At 41.1% G+C, this 8,735-nt stretch overlaps 1 long non-coding RNA gene across 1 annotated transcript in view; it reads left to right on the forward strand.

Moving 5' to 3' along the window:
• The window catches only part of LOC110261575 (uncharacterized), a 46,167-nt gene extending 44,471 nt beyond the window's left edge, over positions 1–1,696 (forward strand). The window contains exon 6 of the long non-coding RNA XR_014810701.1: positions 1,004–1,696. This is a non-coding gene — a long non-coding RNA (uncharacterized LOC110261575). The remainder of the gene's footprint in view (positions 1–1,003) is intronic.
• Positions 1,697–8,735: the final 7,039 nt, after the last annotated feature.

The following is an 8,735-nucleotide window of genomic DNA, read 5'->3' on the forward strand; positions in this document are numbered from 1 at the left end:
CATTAATATCCCTTTTCAGTCCCAGGGTCTAATCCAGGATGTCTCTAGTTGTTATGTCTCCTCAGCCTTCTTTGGTCTGTGACGGTGTCTCAGTCTTTCCTTTTTTCATGAATTTGATAGGCACTTTTGAGAAGTACTGGTCAGGTATTTTGTGGAATTCCAAAATAATGTTTTACATGCGTAAAATAAGATATAAAGGAAAACAAATCATATCAAAATATAGGTACCATTTTTCTAATACCTATATAGGAATTTTTAAAAATTGTGATACAATAATATATGTGTGGAGTTCCCATCTTATCACAGCGGAAATGAATCTGACTAGGAACCATGAGGTTGTAGGTTTGACCCCTGACCTCGCTCAGTGGGATAAGGATCCGGCATTGCCTTGAGCTGTGGTATAGGTCACAGATGTGGCTCAGTTCTGATATTGCTGTGGCTGTGGTATAGGACGGCAGCTCCAATTGGACCCCTGGCCTGGGAACCTCCATATGCTGCAGGCGCGGCACTAAAAAAGCAAAAAAATATATGTGTGTGTGTGTGCACGCTTTTTTTTTTGTCCTTTTTTTTTTTTTTTAGGGCTGTACCCATGGTGTATGGAGGTTCCAAGGCTAAGGGTCAAATCGGATCTGTAGCTGCCGGTCTACAACAACACAGCCACGGCAATGCAGGATCCTTAACCTACTGAGGGAGGCCAGGGATCGAACTCATGTTCTCATAGATGCTCGTCAGGTTCGTTAACCAATGCCACAATGGGAACTCCAATATATGTGCTTTTACTATAATACATTATGTAACTAGATTTAGTAACTATCTTAACTTTGAAATAGTGGTGAGCATACACATTATTTTGAGATTCTGTAACAACTATAATATAACATGAAAATACCTGTGAGTTGTCTTGGTGGCAGTCATGGGTACCACTAATATTACTATGATTTGCTGCCTACAGTAAAGGCTAGAGAAAATAGAGATGTAAAATTTTTCCCATCCAAATTTACAGATTCTCTGAATTCTGCGGTCTCCAGGACTGTCCTAAAAGAGATGGCAGGACCACAAGATGGGACCACAAGATACTGAGTTCCTGAGTATCTGCATATATCAGAGACTCCACCCTCAGACTCTCTCCCATTGCCAAACACACTTTGCCTAAGTAAGAAATAAATCCTGTGAGGTTGCACCATTGACGTTTGGGGTTTATATGTTAAAGCAGTTGGCATCATCTTAACTAATATGACTCTTTTTTAAAAAATTGAATTGTAGTTGATTTGTAATGTTGTATTAATTTCTGCTGTACAGCAAAGTGATTCAGTTGTGCATATGTATTCTTTTCTAATATATTCTCTTTCATTATGGTTTACTACAGGATATTGAAATAGTTCCCTGTGTTACACAGTAGGACCTTATTATTTATCCATTCTATATATAATAGCTTATATCTGCTGCCCCAGAACTTCCAATCCAGCCTCTTCCCCACCGCCTCTCCCTTAGCAATCACAAGTATGTTCTCTATGTCCATGAATTTGTTTCTGTTTCATAGACGGGTTAATTTGTGTCATATTTTAGAGTCCACGTATATGTGACACCATATGATATTTGTCTTTCTCTTTCTGACTTACTTAGCTTTCAACTAATATGACTCTTAACCACTAAATTTTATACATATATATGTACTGAAAATACAAAAGTGCATGTATTTGTATTAATTCTTTTTCTTACAAGTGACCAAAAGTCCAACCAAAAAAGATGTTACTGGAAGAGAATTGGGGTATCTCACTGGATACAAGAAGTTGAATCATCAGGCTTCTTAAAGCGTTCAGGTCAGGGGGGTTCCCGTTATGGCTCAGCAGTAACTAATCTGACTAGTATCCATGAGGATGTGGGTTCAGTCCCTGGCCTTGCTCAGTGGGTTAAGGATCCAGCATTGCCCTGAGCTCTGGTGTAGGTCACAGACATGGCTCAGATCCCCTGCATTGCTGTGGCTGTGGCGTAGGCCAGCAGCCACGGCACCAATTCAACACCTAGCCTGGGAACTTCCATATGTGAAGGGTGTGGACCTAAAAAGACAAAAAAAAAAAAAAAAAAAAAAAAAAGTGTTCAGGTCAGAGCAGCTCCAGGAATCTCGGCAGCAGCATTCTGGGGTCTTGCCTCTTATGATGGACCCTGCCATTAATAAGACTTAGCTTCCACCTATGTTGAGGAAAGTCTCTGCCAAGATCCTTAGGCACAGAAATCTGATTGGCCCAGCCACCTTGAGTCAGATGACCTCCTCTGGTCCAATCAGCTGTGACAAGGATTTACTGTCCATAATTGAAACATGGCTTTGGGGGCCACTATCTCTTGATTGGGACAGGTAGTTCTAAGCAAATGATAACAATGGCATTATAACAAATATCTGAGCTTTTGCCATAAACCAAATGCTCTTCCATGTGCTTTATATGGATTATTTTAAACCTCCTCAAACCCTTTGAGATAGATACATGCTATTATTCCCATTTTAACAAAGAAGAAACCAAAAAACAAAATAGTTTAGAAAAATATCCGGGGCTCCATAATAATTAAATGGAAAACCAAGATGTTAGACTCAGACCATCTAACTCCAGAGTCTGTGTTACTGTTGCCATATTACACATGAGGAAACAGGCTCAGAAAAACAGCTTGGTTCGCTCACAGTTACAGGATACAGGGCCAAGATCCGAACAGGAGACTGTCCCCAGAGCCCTTGTCCTTTTCTAACTGTTGCAGGTAAAGGAGGGGTGGTAGTGATGGAAGCAACTCCTGGGCCCATCTTGAAGGATGGAGAGGAACAGATGAGCAGGAAGTCAGTTCAGACAATTCGAACAGAGAAAGCCTTGCATGACCTGCTCAGACTGGAAAGGTCAGCACCCCTTTCTGGGCCAGGTATACTCTGGGTCTCTTCACTACAATGAGAGGGCAAGTTTAACACCATAGATCAAAGGTTTTCCTGGACCTGCCATTTTTTTCACTATTGAATGCAGTGTCCAAACACTGTTTCTTTTTTTTCATTGTTTTTTTGTTGTTGTTGTTGTTGTTTGTCCTTTTAGGGCCACACTGGTGGCATATGGAAGTTCCCAGGCTAGGGGTCAAATCAGAGCTGTAGCTGCCAGCCTACACCACAGCCACAGCAATGCCAGAACCAAGCCTCTTCTGTGGCCTACACCACAGCTTACCGAAATACTGGATCCTTAACCCGCTGAGCGAGGCCAGGATCAAACCGGAGTCTTCATGGATACTAGTCAGGTTTGTTAACCACTGAGCCATGACAGTAACTCCTCAAAAACTGTTTCAAGCTCACTCCTGAAGTGGAAAAGTTTATAAGTGTGGACACTCTTGGGCCTGGCTCAGGGTGAACAGTAGTACAAGAGACAAACAGGGAGTTCCCGTCGTGGCGCAGTGGTTAATGAATCCAACTAGGAACCATGAAGTTGCGGGTTCGGTCCTTGGCCTTGCTCAGTGGGTTAGAGATCCGGCGTTGCTGTGAGCTGTGGTGTAGGTTGCAGACGCAGCTCGGATCCTGCGTTGCTGTGGCTCTGGCGTAGGCCGGTGGCTGCAGCTCCGATTTGACCCCTAGCCTAGGAACCTCCATATGCCACTGGAGTGGCCTTAGAAAAAGACAAAAGACAAAAAAAAAAAAAAAAAAAAAAAAAAGACAAACAGAAGTGGGGCAGGGAGACAGGGCCTATGGCTGAGCCTCTGTGAGGGATTTCTAGGCCTTTGGCAGTAGGAGCTGGGAACCTGAGCCACAGCAGTGCCAAAGCCCTATCCTTAACTTGCTAGGACACCAAGGAAGTCCACAAGCTTCCTTTCTTGGGACTCCTATGACAAAGGTTGAGACTGCTGCACCCCATTATTCTTTGCTGAAAAATGGCTCTTGCCGAGGTGCTTTTATTTATTTATTTTTTTAATTTTAATTTTATTTTTGTCTTTTTAGGGTCCTACCCATGGCATATGGAAGTTCCCAGGCTAGGAGTCGAACAGGAGCTGTAGCTTCTGGCCTACGCCACAGCCATGACAACATGGGATCTGAGCCACGTCTGTGACCTACAGCAATGCTGGCTCCTTAACCCACTGAGTGAGACCAGAGATGGAATCTGCATTCTCATGGATACTAGTTGGGTTCTTACTGCTGAGCCACAAGGGTTACTCACACCCAGGTGCTTTTAGATCTTAAAGGGATAGCTACTCCTAAAGAGATGAAAGCAGCAGGTTTTCCAAACAAAGCCTGGGGTCTGTAAGCATTTCTCATTCTCTTTTATGCAAAGATGCAGATACCTTTTCTCTTCTTTTCTTTTTTCCTTTTTTTTTTTTTTTTTGTCTTTTTAGGGCCCCACCTGCAGCATGTGGAGGTTCCCAGGCTAGGGGTCTAATCAGAGCTATAGCCTCCGGCCTATACCAAGGCCACAGCAACAGAGGATCCAAGCTGTGTCTGCGACCTGCACAACAGCTCATGGCAACACCAGATCCTCAACCCACTGAGCAAGGCCAGGGATCGAACCCACAACCTCATGGTTCCTAGTCAGATTTGTTAACCACTGAGCCATGACAGGAATTCTGCAGATACCTTTTCAGAAAAGAATGCAGTGACCTTTGAAATAGTATTCCTTTTTTTTTCTTTGACCTGCAGAAATACAGAAGTTCCCGAGTCAGGGGTCAAATCAGTGCTGCATCTGCGACCTATGCTGCAGCTTTCAGCAACGCTGGATCCTTAACCCACGGAGTGAGACCAGGGATCAAACCTGCATTATCACAGAGACCACATTGGGTCTTTAACCCACTGAGCCACAGTGGGAACTCCCTGGAATATCATTCTTAAAAACACTATGTGTAAGCCTAAGAAAGAAATTCTCCAGTCACTTCATTCTTTCTTCTTTAAATTGAGATATAATTCACATACCATAAAATTCACCCTTTTAAAGTGTATAATTAGTGGTTTTTAGTATATACATCATGTGCAACCATTGCCACTGCTTAATTCCAAAATATTTTGATCACTCTAAAAAGAAACCACTTACCCATTAGCAGTCACTCCCTATTTCCTGCCCCCCTCAGCAATCACTGTCTACTTTTAGAGATGTATGTGTATCAAGGAACAATTTTCAATTTATTTTCTGATCTTTTTTCCTTAAAAACACATAAATTTAATATCCGGCACTTCAACATATGGTGTTGGAACAACTGGACCACAACATGAAAAAGAAGGAAAGTGAGGAATTACCTGGTGGTCTAGTGGTTAGGACTCAGCACTTCCACCGCTGCAGCCTGGGTTCAGTCCCTGTTCTGGGAACCGAGATCCACATTAAGCTGCTGCACACTGCAGGCCACCCCTCCCCCCATAAAAAGAATGAAAGTGGACAGCTATCTTACACTATACACAAAAATTAATTCAAAATAGGTTAAAGACTTAAATGTAAGAGCTGATATCATAAAACTCCTAGAAGAAAACAAAGACAGCAAGCTCCCTGACATTGGTCTTGGCAATGATTTGTTGGACCTGACACCAAAAGCAAAGGCAGCAAAAATAAAAAAAATATTAGTGGGACCATATCAAACTAAGAAGCTTGTACACAACAAAGGAAAGCATTAGCAGTGAAAAGGCAACCTATTGAATGGGAGGAAATATTTGCAAATCATGTATCAAATAAGGAGTCAGTGCCCAAAATATATGAAGAACTCATACAACTTAATGACAAGAAAACAATTTGATTAAAACATGGGCAAAAATCTGAATAGACAGTTTTCCAAAGAAGACATACAGATGACTGGCAGGTACACAAAAAGATGCTCAACATCGTTAATTGTCAGAGAAATGCAAATCAAAACCACAATGATTACCTCACATCTATTGGAATGGCTATTATGTAAAAGAAAAGAAACAACCAGTGTTGGCAAGGACGTAGAGCAAAGGGAACCTTTGTGCACTGTTGGTAAGAATGTAAGTTGATGCAGTCACGATAGGAAACAGCATGGAGGTTCCTAAAAAATTAAAAATAGAACTACCACATGATCCAGCAATTCCACTTCTGGGTATTTATCTGAAGAAAACAAAAACACTAACTCGAAAAGATATATGCAGCCCCAATTCATTGCATTATTTACAATAGCCAAGATATGGAAACAAACTCAGTGTCCATTAATGGATGAATGAGTAAAGAAAATGTGACACACACACACACTTTGTGTACACACATACACACACACAATGAAATATTATTTAGCCATTTGAGAAAAATGAAATCTTACCACTCATGACAACGTGGATGGACCTTGAGGGCATCATGCTAAGTGAAATAAGTCAGACAAAGAAAGAGAAATACAGTATGATTTCACTTATATGTGGAATCTAAAAAAAAAGCAAACAGAAAAACTGAGCTAATAGATACAGAGGACAGATCTGGTTGCCAGAGGTGGGAGATGGGGAGAAATAGGTAGGGGGTAAAATGTGTGTAGGAGATCAAAAAAAAAAAAAAAAAAGGGACAGAACGCATTTGTAACATACTTTAGGAAGTTTATAGAAGCCTGTTAATAGCTCCACAGATTTTTTTTTTTTTTTTGTCTTTTTAGAGCTGCACTCTCGACATATAGAAGTTCCCAGGTCGAATTAGAGCAATAGCTGCCAGCTTACACCACAGCCACAGCAACACCAGATCCAAGCCACATCTGCGACCTCCACCACAGCTCATGGCAATGCCAGATCCTTAACCTACTGAGCAAAGCCAGGGATACAACCGGAGTCCTCATGGATGCTGGTCAGATTCATTACTGATGAGCCATGACAGGAACTCCCTCCACAGAACTTTTTTTAAAGCTGCAGTGCCTCATTCACTGTTACATAAAAGATTGCACAATCCAATTACCAAATTGAAATTTCATCCAGGAGAACTCATCTGGTATTGAAAAATTGAAAATTATAAAAGCCATATTTGTCAGTACAGTGAATGCAATTGTCAAAGTTAATTATCTGTTAGTTGACCACAAGAATAAAAAGTTTTAGCTCTAAAATGTTAACGTGTGAGTTCTCTTTGTGGCTCAGCAGGTTAAGAACCCAACACAGTGTCCATGAAGATTTGGGTTCAATCCCTGGCCTCACTTGGTGGGTTAAGGATCCATTATTGCTGCAAGCTCCAGCATGTGCTACAGATGCAGCTCAGATCTGGTGTTGCTGTGGCTATGGTGTAGGCCTCAGGTGCAGCTCCTATTCGACCCCAGCCCAAGAACTTCCATGTGCTGCAGGTGAGGCCATAAAAAGAAAAAAAAAGTTAATGTGATATGATTAAAAGACAATAGGTTTCTTAACTCCTAAATTCAGTCTTTGAAAGAAGAGAACATATAGCACTGATGACAGTGCACTGTGGGTAGATGGAGTATCCAAAAATGATTTTGATATCGTTGAGTCTTCTTTTTTAATTAATCAGTTTTTCTGGAGACATCTTGAGTCATCAACATTCTTTGCAGACAAAGACTTTAACAAATATTCCAGATTCCAAAATATGGAAAAAAGTGGAAGTGAAAAGCTTCATACATACAAGAATGAAAAGGGGCAGGGGGAGGAGAGCCTAAGGAAGTAGTAGAATGTCTTATTTGGGGGAACCATGTTTTTTATTCTGAAGGTAGAAATTCTGGAGGAACAATGCTGTGTATAGTTCAAAACTTTTGTGAAATCTGTTAAAATCCTTTTTTCTATGACCTAAAAAATGCAGCTCCATCTTAGGTTGCACAAAAACATACAAATCTGAGTAAAATTGTAATTTTTTGAAATTAAATGCTTTGGATGTCTGAAAGTTTTCTGGATTTAAAATAAAATCAGAATGATCTCTGGGGTAATCAATATTAGGGTTCTTATCCTGCTTCACTGTACCTAGAATGCAAAGTAAGACCTTATTGGGAATTCCCATCATGGCTCAGTGGTTAACGAACCCCACTAGTATCCATGAGGACACAGGTTCAATCCGTGGCCTTGCTCAGTGGGTTAAGAATACCGTGTTGCCGTGAGCTGTGATGTAGGTCGCAGACACGGCTCAGATCCCGTGTTGCTGTGGCTGTGGTGGGCAATTACAGCTCCCATTCTACCCCTAGCCTGGGAACCTCCATATGCTGCAGGTGCAGCCCTAAAAAAGACCAAAGACAAAGTAAGACATTATATCACATATTTTAAAATGTTTGAAAGATCTGCACTCTTGTTTCAAACAGAATTAGCGTTACAGACATGAAGTAATTAATCCACATGTGCCCTGGGGTCTGGGTTCAGTAGATGCCATGTTGTTTTTTTTCTCCCGATCCTCAGACCTCATGATCAGGATCAGTTGGTTCACTATTGGTGTTGATTCCCAGGACTGAATCCCAGAGAAGTGGGAGTTAATTGTTTCTCTAAGAGTAATTTTCATGACTGGAACATTAGCCTTTCCAACCTCAATCTGCTGAGACATTTTTTTTTTTTTTTTTGCCCTTCTATATGTGGTGTCTGTGTTGCTTGCTTGCTTATTGATTTATTTAAATAAGGTGTGTTTTTTTTTTTAACTCCTAAATTAGAGGGGAGAATCAAGGAGCAATGAGATTGACAAATTTATTTGTTCATCTGATTTGGTCTACTAACTAAAGTCAGTACTTTTTTTTTTTTTTTTTTTGTCTTTTTTTTTATAGGGCTGCACCCACGGTAAATGGAGTTTCCCAGGCTAGGGGTCGAATCAGAATCAGAGCTGTAGCCACCGGCCTACACC

Source organism: Sus scrofa, chromosome 7 (genome assembly GCF_054392235.1).
Source record: "Sus scrofa isolate SSC_HxYL_T2T_F1_AM1 chromosome 7, Sscrofa_HxYL_maternal_Yorkshire_Landrace_v2.0, whole genome shotgun sequence".
Lineage (NCBI taxonomy): Eukaryota > Metazoa > Chordata > Mammalia > Artiodactyla > Suidae > Sus > Sus scrofa.